Source organism: Octopus bimaculoides, chromosome 4, assembly GCF_046866305.1.
Source record: "Octopus bimaculoides isolate indiv1 chromosome 4, ASM4686630v1, whole genome shotgun sequence".
NCBI lineage: Eukaryota > Metazoa > Mollusca > Cephalopoda > Octopoda > Octopodidae > Octopus > Octopus bimaculoides.
The window spans coordinates 94,801,645-94,822,927 of record NC_142931.1 but is presented as its reverse complement, the minus strand read 5'-3'; the positions used below and the strand labels follow the sequence as shown (position 1 = coordinate 94,822,927).

Below are 21,283 nucleotides of genomic sequence, written 5' to 3'. Positions count from 1 at the left end.
TGTGTGTGCGTGTAGAGATGTGTATATGAGAGTAGTGATGTGTGCATGGATATATATGCATGTGTATGTGCGTGTATGCATAGACATATATATGTATATATATGTGTTTGTAATGTATATGTACATGCATGCGAGTATGTATATAGATATATATACATACGTGTGTGTGTGTGTGTACATGTATGTGTGTGTATATATGTGTGCATATGCGGATTCTATGAATGAAGAATTACTTTCCACACGCCTATTGGAGTAATTTCCTTTTATTCAATGGTTTTTTTTCATAGCGTTTGTCTTAATAACTGATGAGATGCCAGAGCAGACTTCAGCCTCGGCATCTGAAACTGAGTTTTATTATGACAACCACCTAATTGTCACATATATTTATAAATAAATTCCTCTATTTTACATAATATCGAGGTCTCATTCATTCTTTTGTTGATCGCTGACCACTACACATATTTTTCTCTCTCCTTGTTTCCTTATTTCTTTCTGTTGAAGAGTGTAGGCTCGAAACGTTAAAGACTTTCTCTATTCCTGAGCGTTATACTAATACATCCAGTTGTTGTTTCACCACCTGTCTTTGTGTTGTTTTTTCATGAATTCTCATATATATATATATATATATATGTATATATATATATAAATATATATATATATATATGTATATATATGTCCAGATTGGAGCAATATTGAGAATAACCAGCCGAAATTGCAAAGATAATCTGGATCTCGACTGAAGAGAGAAAACTCTGTATGACCTATCCGTGTTTTCTTTGTATTGTCTATCTGGATATTTTGTCCCCTTCTTGTATCACCTAACTGTCTTGATGTTTTGCGTTCTTGTCCCATTCTGTATTATTTATATATATATATATATATAGCGGCATACGTACACCTGTCTCTTATATGTAAGTACACATTTTTCTAAATCTTGTATGACTCTATTTCTGTCCATCATTCCTTTCACCCTTATTCGTTCATTCTACTGTTTGTTCTTTCATTCCCCCTCGCTCACATTTCTTTGCCTTCTCTTCTCCCTCCACTTTTCACTTCACTGTATCACTGTCACTTTTTCTCCTTAATTCTTTTGTCCCTCTACCTCTCTCTCTTCTCTTCCCATGTGACCAGTGTTTGGCCAAGCTTGACCTTTCTTTCTTGGGCGGCTGTTGAACGAGCAACATCGTTATTCCTCCCCGTGCCTGTGAAATCTTGTATCCCTGCTGTAAGGCCTTATTTCCATATACGCCAGCTTAATTCTATTCGTCCTTAGTCAAAAGACATCTGTTGGTTTGTCCTGTTATTATTCCTACTGTATTTGTTCGTTTTTTTCCGTCCTTGTTTTTGTATACATTCACTGCTTTCTTCCAAGGAATCTAATGCTCTTACCTTAGTTTTTCCTTGGGGCTGGCCAGATTGGAGCAATATCGAGAATAACCAGCCGAAATTGCAAAGATAATCTGGATCTCGACTGAAGAGCTTGCACTAATTGCTGAGTCACTATCAGAACTAGAGGAGAAGTTTCAGGTGTGGAAGCAGGGACTAGAATCGAAGGGCCTTAGAGTCAACCTAGCTAAAACTAAAGTCCTAATAAGTAGGAAGGTAGACAAACTATAAACTCCTTCAGGTAGATGGCCCTGCTTGATCTGTAGAAAAGGCGTAGGTAGAAACTCCATAAGATGTACCCAGTGTAATCTATGGAAACATAAGAGGTGCAGCAATATTAAAGGAAGGCTAACTAGAAAGATAGTTTTTGTATGTGGCAGATGTTCAGGTGCAATAAACACTGTAAACAAACAGGAAACAACTTCTGTCTCATTCCAGGGAGAAAAACTAGAGGTAGTTGATAGTTTCCGCTATCTGGGTGACCAAGTTAGTAGTGGGGGTGGGTGCGCTGAAAGTGTAGCTGCTAGAATAAGAATAGCCTGGGCAAAGTTCAGAGAGCTCTTACCTCTGCTGGCAACAAAGGGACTCTCACTCAGAGTAAAAGGCAGACTGTATGACGCATGTGTACGAACAGCCATGCTACATGGCAGTGAAACATGGGCTGTGACTGCTGAGGACATGCGTAAGCTCGCAAGGAATGAAGCCAGTATGATCCGATGGATGAGTAATGTCAGTGTGCATACCCGACAGAGTGTAAGTATCTTGAGAGAAAAGTTGAACATAAGAAGCATCAGTTGTGGTGTGCAAGAGAGACGATTGCGCTGGTATGGACATGTGGCGAGAATGGACGAGGATAGCTGCGTGAAAAAGTGCCACACCCTAGCAGTTGAGGGAACCTGTGGAAGAGGTAGGCCCAGGAAGACCTGGAATGAGGTGGTGAGGCACGACCTTCGAACATTGGGCTTCACCAAGGCGATGACTTCTGACCGAGACCTTTGGAAATATGCTGTGCGTGAGAAGACCCGGCAAGCCAAGTGAGACCTAAATCCAAAGCCTTTGCCAGGGGTGTAGCCAGCGTACTTATGCGTACCTTTCCTTCATTGGACACTAAACTCCACTTGCTAAGACCTGTTGAGGCAAGTGAAATCGAAACCGAACTAAATTCGACGACTGGCACCCATGCCACAAAACTCAGCTTGCGAAGACCTATTGGGGCAAGCGAAAGCGAAATCGTGATGGCACCTGTGCCCAGAGTTGCCTTTCTGGCACTTGTGCTCGTGGCATGTGTAAGGACTTTCGAGCGAGATTGTTGCCAGTGCCCCTGGACTGGCTCTTGTGCGGGTGGCACATAAAATACACCATTTTCAGCGTGGTCGTTGCCAGTACCGCCTGACTGGCCTTCGTGCCGGTGGCACGTAAAAGCACCCACTACACTCTCAGAGTGGTTGGCATTAGGAAGGGCATCCATCTGCCAATTCAGATTGGAGCCTGGTGTAGCCATCTGGTTTCACCAGTCCTCAGTCAAATATCGTCCAACCCATGCTAGCATGGAAAGCGGACGTTAAACGATGATGATGATGATGATGATGATATATATATAATAATAATAATAATAATAATAATAATAATATTAGGGATAAAAAATCCAAAATTACAGGTAAAATTAAATTAAGTTACACAGTATTAAATATATATATATATATATATATATATATATTAAAATATATATATTAAGGTGCACCAGCATGACCGCAGCCACTTGGCTGAAACACATAAATAAATAAAAATATATATATATATATATATATATATATATATATATATATATATACATATATAGTTTTAGGGAAAAGAACCAAGGTTCATGAACTCATCGATGAAAATCCACTGTCACATATAGAAAAATTAATAAGTAAAAGCACAATGAATAAGTATAATATAATACAAACTAAATATCATAAGATAAATATAATAAAACGACTACACGTGTTTCATAACCAATTTTCAAATAGAAAGAAAATTTAAATTGATTAAAATCGATTAAAACTATCGAAAATCAATTCTATTCAAAAATATAGCTAATCTTCAGGTCAAAATACAACAACAATAATAATAAAAGAATGTATATATATCAACCAACAATAAATAACAAATGAATGTATATAAAATACTTATTATATTAAGATAGAAAAATATTATTAAAAATATCAAAATAATAAACATTCCGTAATCCATTATAATATAAGCTAACAGGAATATTATATGCAAAAACCAACTTAACGAATTTTTCATTTAAAATACAATTTGAACGAAGTTTTAGGTTAAAATAATAAAGATAGAATTAGCACATATTTAAACGATGCAATAGTTTAAGCTAGAAGATTTTAGACTAAAAACATTTATTTAAAAGAAATCTAGTGAAAATATTGCGTAAAGAAAAGGAATAAAAATAAAAATATGAATGAAAATATTATTATGAATGAAAGATTAAACTTTATATAACTTAAGTCATAATAAAACAATTAACGATATTGTATAATCAAAGAAATTAAATCAAAAGACTAGTTATTTATCACATAAAATAGAAAGAAATATTAAACAGTATTAATAGAAAAAATTTCAACCCTAATCAAATCGAAGTTTTAGTTTAGGCTAAAATGATAAATTAAATACTTAAGTAAATTAATTTAGTGTTAAAAAAGGTATCGACTAAAATTATCATTAAAAATCAATTGAATAATATAAAAATACAAAAATACATAAATTATTAATGTTGAAATATGAACTAGATAATAAGACAGAACCTTATGTACCTATGCACCCTAGAATTACATTAAAAGACCATAAGGATCATTTTTATTCTGACCCTAAAGTTAGGGTCAGGAAGGTAACGATCACGCTCGAACGGTGGTGCCATCACGATTTCGCTTTCGCTTGCCCCAACAGGTCTTCATAAGCAGAGTTTAGTGTCCAATGGAGGAGACGTTGACATGGGGGCCAGTCGTCGAATTTAGTTTAATTTCGATTTCACTAGCCTCAACAGGTTTTCGCAAGCGGAGTTTAGTGTCCAATGGAGGAAAGGTATGCATAAGTGGGCTGGCTACATCCCTGACAGAGGCGTATGTATGTATGCATGCATATATATTTATATATAAGATATGCCATAATATATATCTGGAAGATCCTGGAGGAACTTATCCCAAATTTTGGTTCTTTATGTTACTTGTCCTGTTTTCCATTTGTTTCTCTCAATGTTTATGTATTCAACTCTTTTGTTTTTGTATTTCATGTTGTTTACAGTTTGTGACGTCTTGTACCCTTGCAAGAGAGACATTTGGCTGGTATGGTCATGTACTATGGATGGATGAGAAGAGCTGTGTGAAGAAGTGCCACTTCCAAACAGCTGAAGGAATTCAGGGTAGAGGTAGACCCAGGAAGACATAGGATGAGATAGTGAAGCATGACCTTTGAATGTTGGGCCTCACAGAGGCAATGACGAAAGACCGAGACCTCTGGAGATATGCTGTGACTGCAAAGACCCGGCAAATAAAGTGAGTTCATGGCTGTATCCTACACCAGTTTCGCATAACCAGTCCTAGCCCATTCAAAAGTACCTTGGATCGTAGGGCGACCTGCTGTGCTTGAGGAGACCTATCGAGTCAAGTACATCAACATCAAAATGAAAATCAAATGGAAATTGTAGTTGTGATACCCATGCTGGTGGCACATAAAAAGCACCATCTGAACATGGCTGATGCTAGCTCTGCCTTGACTGGCTTCTATGCACCAAACAATCATGGCCATTGCCAGCCTCCTCTGGACCCTATGCCGGTGGCACGTAAAAAGCACCCACTAAACTCTTGGAGTGGTTGGCGTTAGGAAGGGCATCCAGCTGTAGAAACACTGCCAGATCAGACTGGAGACTGGTGCAGCCTCCTGGCTTCCCAGACCCCAGTTGAACCATCCAGCCTATGCTAGCATGGAAAACGGACATTAAACGATGATGATGATATATGTGTACATATACATATATGCATATATATATATTATTTATATTATTATTTGATTGAATGCCATGCATCCATTTCCAAGTAAGTTTATATATATATATATATCTATATATATACATACACACATAATAACAGTTTAGCCAGGTGAAAAATACACCTAAGGGATGTTAAATATCAAAAACAATGTTACTCCAATAGGTAATTAAAATAAACATACAGTTTATTAATATATAAATACAAATCAGAAATGGAAAAACAAAATAATAAATTGGAAAATTATAAATTCAAAGCAATTTAAATATTTTATACAAACAAATGACACATCTCATAAATTACAACTGTTTCCCTTTTTTAATAAAACAAAGCTTTTCAAGAATAATCAAATCCATTTAAATATGTAGTGATGCTTCATCAGATTGACATATTTTCTTAAATAGTTGATGAAAAGTATCAAATGAAAATATTTATTATTTCTAAATCTTTAAAAGATGCTATATAAGAGTGAGCTTAATCATAAATAAGTAAATAACCTAACTGAAATTTTGTAAATTCATAACTTTAAATCTATAACTATTCCGTTCTATAACTGATTTATTTGCATAACGCAAATGTTTATGTATACACATATTTATATGTACTTATATATACACACATACACCTATCATTTATGTATGCGTACATACACACACGTACGTATACACAGATGCATAGACACATACACAAGTTTAGTTATTCATCTATATATATTTATACATATATCTATGTTTTACAATTTAAATACACATACAATTCATACACACATGTATCTATCTATGTTAGAACATTATTTTATATATATTAATTCAAAACTAAATATTTTTAATTTAGACTATTAAAATGCAGGGGAGTTAATTATTTTTCTGTTTGTAGAAACAAAACGGAAACCAATCAATTCCATATGGTCAGCGAAAAATCCATTTAAATATATCCTTAGTCCATCCCTTATCTGGTGGCGCATTGGGCAGACAACAATCTCCACCGATCTCTTTCGGCAGCCTCTCAAACTCATACACGTGCAAGTACACAATCATTCAGTAAAATATAACTCCTGTTCATCAATGTTTTGTAAATATACCACGATTTTCACTAGGGTGTTAGGGTTACGGTTTTAGGGTCAGGGTTAGGGTTTGGGGTTATGGTTAGGGTTAGGATTAGTGTTACGGTTACAGTTTTAGGGTCAGGGTTAGGGTTTTAGGGTTAGTGTTAGGGTTAGTGTTAGGATTAGGTTCAGGATTAGGGTTGGGTAATCGTGTGGGTGTTAATCTGAAAAATTACAGATATGTGAAAAGTACCGACCCTGCTATCTATTATAACTTTTGTTGTTCTGTTTAATATATACATAGATTATGCCTCCAAAGAAGAGAGTTTGCTGGGGAAAGACAGCAACTAGTTTAAAATGACAGCAACAGACTGCAGCAATTCACCACATTCCAGATTACTTTGAACATAATGCAAAATGGTGCATCAACATCTTCTGCCCAATCTGATAGAATTCTGGCAAAACTGTGTAGCAACAGATTGCCAGCAATTGCGTCATCACAAATTGCTGTCCTAGCTCCTGCGGAAAGGGATTACCCTGCTATGTATAATCAGGGCAGCGCAAAAAGTTGTTTTGCATAAGCATTACTATAACCAATTAGACGGATGAAATTTACGTACGCTTAATAATTTTACGTAAAACTCTGTAGAAACTCTGCCAAATTAGATTGGAGCCTGGTGTTGCCATCTGGTTTCACCAGTCCTCAGTCAAATCGTCCAACCCATGCTAGCATGGAAAGCGGACGTTAAACGATGATGATGATGATGATGATGATGAAAACAGCCTTCAGACTTTCCCTATTAATTTCATCGTCTTTTGAATTATGAACATATTTACATCATAAGGGTTTTTTCGTTGTAAGGCTTTCTTTTTTAGTTGATTTTCACCTAGCAAGACTTATTGTAGATGGCGTAATAAGTCACACCTGGACAAGGTAGGGTTATACTGCTAGTGATGATATAAATATGAATTACAATCAACATGAATCCAACTGCAGACTAAACAATAAAAAAAACAAAAAATTCTTAAAATGTAAGAAACATATTTCATTTATAAAACTTACATACAAAAGTAACGAGAAATGCCTGAATAAAAAGGAAAATAATATCTGGCTCATCTTACCTTATGGCAAGTAGATAAGGACTAACCTTATCCATGTAATTTGTTCTATCATAGATAAACATTTCACTTCTAATAAATATAGTACTATGAGTATAAAATAATAAGGATTGGATTTTCAGTAACCAAAAACCTATTTCGGTATATATTATCTTTTGATAATGTAAAACTTGATGCATATTACACAAATAGAAATAATCCCCCTCCAACTATGAACACAAACAATATCCAAACAAACAAAAATGCCAGACATATTATATCTAGACAACACATGAACAACAATACAAACACAACTAACAATTCTAATAACTACTTAAATGATTTCTGTGATTGTAGGGTTAAAGAAAAATGTAAATTTAACAATTATTGTAAACATAGAAACCTAGTATACCAAGCAATCATTGAAGCAGAAGGCAAATATTTCTATTATGTTGGAGCGACAGTGTGTTATGTGAAATCCTGACTTGCAAACCATGAGGTCTACTTTAGAAATGCTAATAAAAGAAATAGCATGGTTCTCAGTAAATTTATCTGGAAACTAAAAGATAGCAATATAACTTATAAGATTAAATGGAAAATTTTAAACGCTCAAGCATACACACCACCAGCCAAAAACCTGTTTGCTTTGCCTGGCAGAAACATATTACATCTTATTCTCTAAGCATAAACTCTTAAATGAGAAAATTTCCCAATGCTTACATGTACACAAAAATATTTTTTCTAAATATAAATAATTGACTTTCACTACATAATATTTCACTAAATAATAATAATATACAATACATCTGATATAAATATTCTAATATAAATTATATAAACCTAACCCTTCCGATTATATATACACACCTTCTTAACAACATCTTTTATATAAATCCTGCTTTTAATGTTCCAATCGCACAATAAGTATTACATATACTCTCTACATATGATTTAGTAACCTTTTCATATTATAGGTACACTTATAACCCCTATTTTTATTCCCATAATATTAATTAACTACTTAATATTCAATTACTATTGATAATTAAAAAAATTCAATCCCAAATTTTAATCTCAACTTATCTTAACTTAATACAATAATTTATCCCTTCATTGTTAATCGCACTATATATATATATTCCACATTAATATATATACCACCATGAAAGTTATATATTAGTTTTTCCGCAACTTACTTAATAACCCACTATTTATACTTTTCCTATGTTAGTAGTATACATATAACCCATATTTAAAACAATGATATTAGTATGCTTATTTTTTAAATTTTTAATTCTTTTTTATTCTATAAACTTTCAAATTTAACATTCTAATATTTACAAATTCTAATCTCAACTTATCTCAACTTTATACAATAATTTATAATGTCCCTTTCATTGTTAATTGCACTATATATATATTCCACATTAATATATATACTACTATTCTAATTACCTATTAACTTTCTGAAAATTAATAACCCACTATTAATATTTTTACCATATAAGTGGTATACATATTACCTATATTTAAAACCATGGTATTAGTATGATCATTTATTGATATTTTTATTAAATTTTTAAATCTTTTATTTTCTTAAACCTTTTAAATCTTTCAAACCTAACAATATTAATAATTAAGACTCTACCTCTATCTAAATATTGTAAGTCCACTTACATATGCACATAAAATTGCATGTATACATATATGTACATATATAAGTATGTGTGAGTGTGTGTGTGTGTGCGTGTGCATATGTATGTGTGTGTGTGTGTGTATATATATATATATATATATATATATGCTAATATATGACATACGTTGGACTCTCCATTTGCATAATCATCGAACCTAGAGCTTAACTATAGTCTGTCCATAGCACTTACTCAGCATTACCTGACACCTTTGGGTCTCCTTGACACCATTACCTCTCATAACCATAATATATATATATACTCTCTTTTTTTTTACTTGTTTAAGTCATTTGACTGTGACCATGCTGGAGCACTGCCTTTAGTCGAACAAATCGAACCCAGGACTTATTCTTTATAAGCCTGGTACTTATTCTGTCAGTCTCTTTTGGCAAATTGCTAAGTTACAGGGACGTAAACACACCAACATCAGTTGTCAAGCAATGGAGGGGGAGGGGGGACAAACACAGACGCGCACACACACACATATATATATATATATATATATAAGACAGGCTTCTTTCAGTTTCTGTCTACCAAATCCACTCACAAAGCTTTGGTTGGCCTGAGGCTATAGCAGAAGACACTTGCCCGAGGTGCCATGCAGTGGGACTGAACCCAGAACCATGTGGTCAGGAAGCAAGCTTCTTACCACGCAGCCTCTCCTATGCCTGTCTCGTTAAACTATGTTACACAAATCTCAAAAGTATATCTTTCCCCCACGTGTGCTGACCACTAACCCTAATCCCTCTCTATGCCTTACTCTGTCTCTCTCAATCTCACTCTCTCCATCCCTCTCCCCTTTTCGATTACCTCTCACTTCACTAAGACTATAAACTTACGCTCGCACCTAGGTTTCCCTACTCGATCTCACTCTGCACATGGTGCACCCGCCCTCCCACCCTCTTCACCAGTACCGGAAGTTCCTATCCTCTCCCATCCTTTGGTTGTCTCCCATGAACACTTCTAAAGGCTTCAAGCCCCCCCACTCCTACTTAGGGTTTATTTCCTATGTAAGACTTGATCATGTAGTGCAAAAATATGATAGTGTAGTCTATGCAAGTTGAGTTGAAGGCTACTGCTTGTTTATCAATTCTGCCAAATGCGAGCTTTCTTTTCAGGTACATGACACTCCTGTCCCCCGTCCCAGGGTCTCATGGGCCGATATCTCCCACACCCTCAGGGTTGCACTCTCAACGTCAGCACAGTGAAAGGTAGGTCTGGTTAGATTGTTGAGGCAAAGAACATAGGTTCAAGATTTTCTGGGCAGGGAACACTGACGGGGTCGGGGGTGTAGGTATACTTCTTGCAGAGAAATGGGTGGATAAGGTAATCGAGGTAGTCAGAGTATGCGATGGAATACTTAAGATTAGATTAGTCCTTCATCGTGGGTTAGCAACCAATATCTCGGCCTATGCCCCTCAGCCGGGACTACCTGATGGACAGAAAGACCAATTTTATGACACCCTCCTGCAGACTACCTTGTCAATGAATGACAGGGACCTTCTCTTTGTGGCTAGTGACTTCAATGGACATGTTGGACAAAATACAAGAAGCTTCCATGACATACATGGAGGCTATGGCTTTGGTTCCCGCAATGAGGAGGGAACCAGGCTGCTGAAATTCTGCAATACAAATGACCTCATGGTTTGCAATACTAACTTCAGGAAACCTGCCAGTCACCTAGTCACCTACCGGTCTGCAGACACAATAGCCAAATCGACTACATCCTCACCAGAAAAAGGGAAAGATGGCTGCTTATAAATGCCAAAACCTTCCCAGGCGAAGAATGTACCCCACAACATAGACAAGTAGTTAGTGACTTCAGGATCAGGGCTAAGTGGTTGCCCAGAAGAAGACCAGCATGGAGGAGAAGGGACTGGAAGCTTAAAGATGCTGCAAATGGACAGAAATTTAGAGACATATTACTCGAAGCCTTTAACGAAATAGAAGGGGATATAGCTTCACATGATGTAGAAGATAACTGGAGGTTTCTACGGGACAACCTGCTCAGGGCCACTGACCAGATCTGTGGATGGTGCAAAGTCCCTTCTCGACCAAAAATAACGTGGTGGTGGAACAATGTTGTTGACAGGGCTATTAGACAAAAGAAACCAGCTTGGAAGGACTGGAAGAACGGTGATAGCAGGGAATTGTATCAGACTGCCAGGAGGAAAGCTAGGAGACAGGTTTATTTAGCCAAAGGGGAAGCAGATAAGAAAAAATTTGCCAATGTTCTGCACCATGAGGACCAAAGACTTGAGGTATTTCGTGTTGCAAGATAGTGTGAGAATCGTGATGTCGTAGGAGAGAAATGTGTCCACTGGATGATAGTTCACTTGCACTAAGCATGGCTGCAAAGAGAGAGGTTTGGAGACGTCACTATGAAAGGTTGTTCAATAAAGAGAGTGAATGGGAGAAAGAGAGTCTGCCGAATGTCGACCCAACAGAGGGACCAGCTATCTGAGTTGACAGTACCATGGTATCAAGTTGTTGGATCAGGTAATGAAAGTCACGGAGAGGGTCTTAGCCCAACTAATTAGGGAACAAGTCAGTTTAGATGAAATGCAGTTTGGGTTCGTGCCAGGGAAAAGCACCACTGATGCTATATTTCTGGTAAGACAGCTGCAGGAGAAATACCTAGCCAAAGATAAACCTCTGTACCTGGCTTTCATTGACATGGAGAAAGCCTTTGACAGGGTCCCCCAATCCCTTATCTGGTGGTCAATGAGGAAACTAGGGATAGATGAATGGTTAGTGAGAGCTATGCGAGCCACGTACAGGGACGCTGTCAGTAAGGTGAGGGTTGGCAACGAGTACAGTGAAGAATTCCAGGTAGAGGTAGGGGTCCACCAAGGTTCAGTCCTCAGCCCCCTCCTATTTATCATAGTCCTCCAGGCTATAACAGAGGAATTCAAGACAGGATGCCCCTGGGAGCTCCTCTATGCTGATGACCTTCCACTAATTGCTGAGTCACTATTAGAACTAGAGAAGTTTCAGGTGTGGAAGCAAGGACTAGAATCGAAGGGCCTTAGAGTCAACCTAGCTAAAAACAAAGTCCTAATAAGTAGGAAGGTAGACAAAACACAAACCCCTTCAGGTAGATAGCCCTGCTCGATCTGTAGAAAAGGTGTAGGTAGAAACTCCATAAGATGTACCCAGTGTAAGCTATGGACACATAAGAGGTGCAGCAATATCAAAGGAAGGCTAACTAGCAAGATAGTATTTGTGTGGCAGATGATCAGGAGCAATAAACACTGAAAATGTGCAGAAAACAACCTTTGCCACGTTCCAGGGAGAAAAACTAGAAGTAGTTGATAGCTTCCGCTATCTAGGTGACCAAGTTAGTAGCGGGGGAGGGTGCACTGAAAGTGTAGCTGCTAGAATAAGAATAGCCTGGGCAAAGTTCAGAGAGCTCTTACTTCTGCTGGTGACAAAGGGCCTCTCGCTCAGAGTAAAAGGCAGACTGTATGACGCATGTGTATGAACCACCATGCTACATAGCAGTGAAACATGGGCCGTAACTGCTGAGGACATGCTTCAGCTCACAAGAAACGAAGCCAGTATGCTCCGATGGATGTGTAATGTCAGTGTGCATACTCGACAGAGTGTAAGTACCTTGAGAGAAAAGTTGAACCTAAGAAGCATCAGTTATGGTGTGCAAGAGAGATGATTGCGCTGGTATGGTCAAGTGACAAGAATGGATGAGGATAGCTATGTGAAAAAGTGTCACACCCTACCGGTTGAGGGAACCTGTGGAAGAGCTTCACCACCTCATCCCAGGAAGACCTGGGATGAGGTGGTGAAGCACGACCTTCGAACATTAGGCCTCACCGAGACAATGAATAGTGACCGGGACCTTTGGAAATATGCAGTGCGTGAGAAGACCCAGCAAGCCAAGGGAGACCATAATCCGTAGCCTCTGCCAGAAGTGTAGCCAGCTCACTTATTCGTATCTTTACTTCATTGAACACTAAACTCTGCTTACGAAGATTTGTTGAGGCAAGTGAAATCGAAATCAAATTAAATTTGACGACTGGCACCCATGCCAACCTCTCTTTCATTGGACACTAAACTCTGATTGCAAAGACCTGTTGGGGCAAGTGAAATCGAAATTGAAATCATAATTGAACCATATTCGATGACTGGCACCTGTGCCAGTGGAGCACTAACAGCACCGTCCGAGCGTGGTCGCTGCCAGTGCCGCTGGACTGGCTCTTGTGCAGGTGGCACGTAAAAAACACCATTTTGAGCTTGGCCATTAAACGATGATGATGATGATGATGATGATTATATGATTGACCACCACGCATCCTTTTCCAAATAAGTTTTATATATATATCTGTAAAAATATGTGACAATCATTTGGTAGCCATGATAAAACTCTGAGTTTTGGATGCCGGGGCGGAAACCCACGCCACCATCTCTTCAGTTATCTGGCCATTGAAAATTCCTATCTAGGAATTTTCCTATCTTAGGAATTTTCAATGGCCAGATAACTGAAGAGATGGCGGCGTGTATTTCCGCCCCGGCATCCGAAACTCAGAGTTTTATCATGGCCACCGAATAATTGTCACATATTTTTACAGATAAATTCCTCTATTTACATAATATCGAGGTCTCTTTCTTTCTTTTGTCCTTTTCTATCAATATATATATATATATAGCACCATCCGAGCATGATCGTTGCCAGGGCCGCTGACTGGCTCCTGTGCCGGTGGCACATAAAAAGCACCATTCAAGCATGATCGTTACCAGCATCGCCTTACTGGCACTTGTACCGGTGGCACGTGAATAACAACATTCGAACAAGGTCGTTGCCAGTGCCGCTGGACTGGTTCCTGTGCAGGTGGCACATAAAAAACACCATTTGAGCATGGTCGTTGCCAGTACCGCCTTACTGGCCCTCATGCCAGTGGCACGTAAAAAGCACCCACTACACTATCGGAGTGGTTGGCGTTAGGAAGGGCATCCAGCTGTAGAAACTCTGCCAGATCAGATTGGAGCCTAGTGCTGCCATCTGGCTCGCCAGTAGCTTAGTAGATAAAGCTAAGAAAGGATATGAAGACAGGAAAAGCTTCTAGCCTATCAGGAATCACTGCTGAGATGCTTAAAATATTTGGCAGAGTGGGATATGGTCTAGTAACCTGTACAGTTAATCAACTTGCCTATAAGGGAATCATATGCAATGACTGCTACAAAGGTAAAGGTGCCACCTTAGACAGAAATAATTAGAGGTATCAAACTGTGGGACCAGATGATGAAAGTTACAGAGAGGGTCATAGTTGAACTAATTAGGAAGAGAGTTAATGTAGATGAGATGCAGTTTGGTTTGTGCTCGGGAGAAGCACTACTGTTGCTATACTGGTAAGGTAGCTACAGGAGAAGTAGTCAGCCAAAAATAAACCTATGTACCTGGTTTTTGTTGACATAGAGAAAGCCTATGACAAGGTACCCTGCTCCCTTATCTGGTGGTCAATGAGGAAGCTAGGGATAGATGAATGTTTGGTGAGAGTCATACAAGCCATGTACAGGGATGCTGTCAATATGGTGAAAATTTGCAACAAGTATAACAATGAATTCAGTGTACCGGTAGGAGTTCACTAGGGATTGTTTCTCAGCTCTCTCTTGTTCATCATAGTCTTCTAGGCCATAACAGAGGAATTTACAAAGGGCTGTCCTTAGTACATCCTCTATGCTGATGACCTTGTTCTTATAGCTGAATTACTACCAGAAATAGAGAAGAAATTTCAGGTGTGGAAGCAAGGTTTGAAATCAAAGAGCTTAGAGTTGATTTAGCAAAGTAGGAAAACAAACAAGTCACAAATCCCTTCAGGGAGATGGCCCTGCTCAATATGTGCAAAAGGTGTAGGTAGAAACTTCATAAGGTGTACCCAGTGCAAGTTTTGGACACATAAGAGGTGCAGCAGTATCAGAGGAAGGCTAACAGAGAATGCAGTCTTTGTATGTGACATGTGTAGGCACAATAAACACTAGGAATGTACAAAGAATAGACTTTGTTAAATACCTAGGTGGGTATTTAGAAGTAGTAGATAACTTCTGTTACTAAGGTGGCCAAATCAGCAGCGGAAGAAGATGCTCTGAGAGTGTAGCTGCTAGTATAAGAATGGGCCGAGAGAGTTCAGGGAGCTACGACCTTTGAAGGTAAAAAAGGTCCTCTCCTTCAGAATGAAAGACAGAGTGTATGATACCTGTATGCAAACAGCTATGCTATATGACAGTGAAACATGGGCTGTGACTGCAAAGGATATATGAAGGCTTGAAAGCAATGGAGCTAGAATGCTCTACTGGATGTGCAATGTCAGTGTTCATGTATGTGAGTGTGAGTGTCTTAAGAGAAAAATTGGGCATAAGAGGCATCAGATGTAGTGTGCAAGAGAGAAGATTGTACTGGTATGGCCATGTGATGCATATTGACAGCTGCATAAAGAAATGCTGATCTATAACTGAGGAAGGAACCTATGGAAGAGGTAGACCCAAGCAGAGGCAGGATGATGTAATGAAATATGATCTTTGGATGTTGAGTCTCACAGAGGTGATGATAAGTAACTGAGACAATTAGCAATTTGCTATGCTTGAAAAGACATGTCAAGCTTAGTGAAATCATAGTCATGACTGATGCTGGTAACACATAAAAAACACCTGCCCTGGTGACACAAAAATAGCACTCGTGCCAGTGACACATTATAGGCACGAGTATCAGTGACACAATAAAGGCATTTGGCACACTCTGTGGAGTGGTCGGCATTAGGAAGGGAACCAAGTTGTAGAAGTCAAGCCAAAACAGACTAGAGACTGGTGCAGTTCTCTGGCTTACCAGTTCCAGTCAAACCACCTAACCCATTTTAGCATAGAAAATGAATGCTAAATGATGACGATGATAAACAACAACAACAACAGGCTTCTTTTAGTTTCCATCAACTAAATCCACACACAAGGCTTTGGTTAGCCTGGGGCTATGATAAAAGATACTAGTCCACTGTGCCAGGCAGTGAGACTGAATCCAGAACCATGTGGTTAGGAAGCAAACTTCTTACAACACAGCCATGCCTATAATGTATATAATAACAATAATGATAATAATAATAATAATAATAATAATAATAATAATAATAAATGCCCTGATGTAGTACCAGGCAGTGGCTTTCATGGCTGCTCATCTTAACTGATTAGAAGCATTATCATGCACATTGTTTTGTCTTGGTATAAAAGATGGGCTACAGCAAATATTCTGCTCAATACCACAGATTTGCTTGTCAGTTGTTTGACCTTAACTAGTAGAGCATATCTCTTAGTGGCTGACGATATGTGCATCTCTGATTATGAGTAGAAGTAGTGGGGGAGCATCACAGCCATTAATTGAGAGGAATTCTTTGGGATTTGGATAATTCAACTCTGGAAACATGGGTGTTTCATTCAACATCCTTAAACAACCCTTATTCTGGGACCTTTTGAGCAGGATGGGCTACTCAACTTGAAGAAAATTCTAACTGGACCCCACCTGCAAGGTCATGCGCTGCTAATCTTTATATTAGATTACCATGTCGCGCACATATGGTTGTGATACATATGCCTGGTGTATCCTTATCCAACGGGTAGTCATGATGGGTATACTAGGCTTCAGATATTTTACCCCAGTATCACTTTGATGGCATGTACTGTTCTCTCACTCAATAATAATAACAATATATATATGTGTGTGTGTGTTTAATAAATATAATATATTTTATGCAATGCATGATTGATATATATATATGTGTATATATATATATATATATATATATATATATATATCATTTACAGTTTTAAAAATCTTAACTTTTTTCATTGTATGCATGTTAACAATCACTGACGATTTAACCTGAAGTAAGCTCTGATAGAACAGACATACCTATGATTTCTTTGCCATTCCAGCCATTACTATATCGTCTTTTTTTCTTCTTTTTTGTCTGGGATTGTACACCGAACAATGTTGCTTTTTCTGAGATAGTAAACGTTTACAGGAGATTTGACTGTGTTTTCTAGCAAGCCGAGTGACCATGTAGAATTGCCTCGTTTGTAATCAGTGTTGTCCAACTCGGGCAATTGTCTATAAGGAACAATCAAACCTATGATCGGAGACTGAAAGCAGTCTAACCTTGATCATCCCCTTTTTTTAAAAAAACATTTAACACTACACTGGCCTATGTGTCCTTCCTGTTTTAAATCGGTAGGATGTGAAATTTACTACGTCTAGCAGCCCAACACCTGTGTAGAAGATCTCTCGTTGGCTCAGTTGCTTAGATATACAACAGCGAAATGAAATTGTAGATACATATTTACCTATTGGTAAAAAGAAATATAATCGTAATTCATTAGATATATGTCTACAAGTACAGAACAATCATAACATTTAATATTTTAAAATATAACCAATTAATCTACTGTACGTTAACTATAAATCAATGACACAAAATTATATTTCTTCGACTCACAGGTTCCAAACATTAAATATTTCGCCTCGTAGATCTCGGACTCTTCTTTGACTATCACAACGCCTGCGACATTCCTCTGGTAAATGTTGGACTGTCACAATAATTTAAACTGTTGCGCATATAAATTAGCAGTCGCTATAGCCAGCTTTAAATTACCCGCACCCTTTTCAGTAGTAACTCTATATAATTACTTGCTAAGCTTATTCTCTTTGAATATTACCATCAAAAGTTTAATAGTGTTTACCTTAAGTACAAATTATTGAATGAAAATGTTTAATTATTTCAAAACATTATTTCTTTCACCATATACTAATTTCGCAACGAATATTTTTGTTTTTTATGTATTTGTAAGTTTTGTAGACAAAACTTAAATATTACCTGCAACTGTTCTTTTACATAGGGTATCATACATGTAGTAAATACTGTCTGTAGAAAAACTTCGATCAAGTTAGATCATCCACGCAATCAGGAGACAAAAACACCCTGGAGAGATACTAAAAGTATATTTCTTAAACAGCAAACTGTTTCCGAGTACACTTATTTGTACTGACGATCAAACTTACGCTTAGTTTATATATTATTTTCACTTATCGTAAATTTCGTTTACTAGTCGGCTTTGAGTTAATCGTCAAAGGATCGTTTACAACTTTTTCGTTATCATATTATTTTTCAAAAGTAATCCAGAATATGAAGAAATTTACAAAAATAATTAGCTTTTCCATAATCCAATTAATTTTTGAAACATAAAATATCCCTGCATAAAATTATGGAATGTTTTGATGAAAGTATGAAGTCTCTAAAACAAAAGTGTTCTGTATTATACTAGAACAGGAATCTTGGTGGGGATACACACCGGTGAACGGAAATAAAGTCAGTGAAAAAATTCATAATTTTGGTTTGGGAAAAATGTCACTTTTCATTTAAATAAATATATAATATGTAGGTAATTAAACAAATAATATTTAAGATTGCTCATTAACTGACAATACAATTTACATATATAAATGAGATTACACGTACATGAAAAAGTCGCGTTTCATTTCAATATCTTTTTTTTTTTTAATAGAAATAACAACCAAGTTATTTAGTATATGACTTTATTTTTGAAAAGTTTTGAGTTTCTCTTTTCGTATTGATCAGATATTGCGGAGTTATTTTCAAGAATCCGCGGAATTTTCACAAGAAAAAAAATCAATGATATATTTTTTCCTTGTTTTATTGAATAAAACTTTTTCTTTTCATGAGAAATGACATTACAAAAATTGTACTAAGATTGTACATACAAGTTATGTTACGAAATGACTTAAGATATTATTTTAATTATTTAAATGAAATGTAACAGTTTTTCTGCTCACTTTCTTTTGCAAGCTAAAATTGTAACTTTTTCTGATTTTTACCACTGTGACTTTATTCAGCGGAAAAATACGACCGTAACCTATATTTTGCAACTGGAAGTTTTGAAAAGTAGTATTTCAAATTTTTATCAATTATAGCTTGCCATTCTAATAAAGAAAAGGGCTGTAATAAAACTTTATTATTCAACTCAGCTTACTCTCCGAATAGTCGGAATTTGCCGAAATTCCTTTGCTAATTTTCATTCCGGGAAGCAAATTTTACAGCAACTGCTATCAGATTTATTTTGTCTGTGATGCAAAATTATAGTCAGAGAGTTTATTCTTGTATCAGTCTTGATTAGTGTCGTCACAGGCATATCCACATTAATATTCAAATGAATTCTAATTTATATACACGCAGATTATAGATACCGATTAATGTTAAAAATTGGTTTCACAAAAATGAGAAAAAACTTAGATAAGATAATATTTAATTAACTTACCTTTAATTATAATTCGCTGATGGCTTTAGCCTTTTCCAGCAGATCTTTGCTTTACAAAATTTATAATTCTTTGCAGTGACACTCCATTCACTTACATTGTAACATCTTGTAGGGACATTAAACTTTTAATTTTTTTTTTTCCTTATTTGTCCCTTGAACATTCATTGAGAAAAAATTATTATGAGCCAGTATGCTGAACAAGTTCTCGTATAAAATTAGCAACTCTGAGAATTGGGTTAATGTTGACATTATTACCCGGAAACGAAATCGAAAAAAAAAAAAATAGTGCAACGGGTGTAAAAAAAAAGTGTAGGGAACTAATATGAAAATAGAAATACCCGGAAAACAACGGGGGTGGAGAGCCCTTCGGAAAATTCACAAGATCCGATGTTTTTCCCTCATAACTTTTAGGAAAATGGGTTTGTTTAATGAAATTTCATATAAATTCCTTTCAAACGGTATAGATTACGATTATAAAGAACTTTGGGGAACTGTGGGGAAAATCTTTTTCGAGGGGTGGGGAGAGGACTTCGGAAAATTTACAAGATCCAAGTTTTCCCTCGTAACTTTGACGAAAATATAATCCTTTTGAAATTACAAATTAGGCTTTTCCTCAGAAACTTAGATGCTAAATATCCCTTTGAAGGGTTCGGGTCCTTCTACTATGTGTGTGTGTTTATAGTAGAAGGGATGCTAAATTTCCCAAGGGATGCTAAACATCCCTTCGAAGGGATGTTTAGCATCTAAGTTCCTAAGGAAAAGCCTAATTTGTGATTTCAAAAGAATTATATTTTCCTCAAAGTTACAAGGGAAAAACTCGGATCTTGTGAATTTTCCGAAGTCCTCTTTCCACCCCCTCGGAAAAGATTTTCCCCACAAATTTCTTTATAGTTGTAATCTATACCGCTTGAAAGGTATTTATATAAAAAATTCATTAAAAAAAAAACCCATTTTCCTAAAAGTTATGAAGGAAAAACATCGGATCTTGTGAATTTTTCCGAAGGCCTCTTCCTCCCCCCCCCCCGTTGCTTTCCAGGCATTTTTGTTTTCATATTCGTTTCCTACACATTTTTTTTAGACTTGTTGCGCTATTTTTTTTGGGGGGGGGGGGGTAATAATATCAACATTAACCGAGAATTTGTTAAATACTATTTTTCATAGCTTTATTTGTCCTGTTCGATCTTTTTTTAAAAAATGGCCCCAAACAAAAAAGAACAGTCGTCAATATTTTGGTCAAACTAAAAGGTTTGTCCATGGGGGAAATAAAAACATAAAATATTCTAATAGGTGTAAAACAACTTGCTGCGAATTAATATGAAAAAAATGTGCGCTCGCGAACGGGGTGTGGGGAGAGGCCTCGGAACATTCACATCCTGAATGTTCCGAGACGCCTCACCGGAGCCAAGAAACAAAAAAAAAATAGTGTAATAGATGTAAAACGACTTGCTCTGAACGAATATGAAAAAAGAAACGCGCTCCCGCGAAAGGCAGGATGAGGAGAGGACTCGGAACATTCACATCGTCACACACACTCACAGACACACTCATACACACACACGTATATATATATGTATGTATATATGTATATATATATATATATATGTGTGTGTGTGTTTGTGTGTGTTCTTGATATTCTTTCAGAATTCACTATTTTTTTTTTTGTTTCTTGGCACCGTTGAGGCGTCTCG

General features: G+C 36.9%; 1 protein-coding gene across 6 annotated transcripts in view; it reads right to left on the bottom strand.

Annotated features, from left to right (window-relative positions):
- LOC106881414 (membrane progestin receptor gamma) overlaps positions 1 to 20,618 on the bottom strand; it is a 118,332-nt gene extending 97,714 nt beyond the window's left edge. Inside the window, exons 1-2 of one of the 6 annotated variants that reach the window (XM_089351038.1) lie at positions 19,596 to 20,089; positions 17,176 to 17,606 (exon numbers count right to left, since the gene is read on the bottom strand). The gene's annotated coding sequence lies outside the window, so the exon portion shown is untranslated. Of the gene's footprint in view, positions 1 to 17,175; positions 17,607 to 17,758; positions 18,081 to 18,136; positions 18,659 to 19,595 lie in introns of those variants that run through there. The other 5 variants (XM_052967270.2, XM_052967271.2, XM_089351037.1 and 2 more) reach the window with 5 other exon arrangements.
- Positions 20,619 to 21,283: the final 665 nt, after the last annotated feature.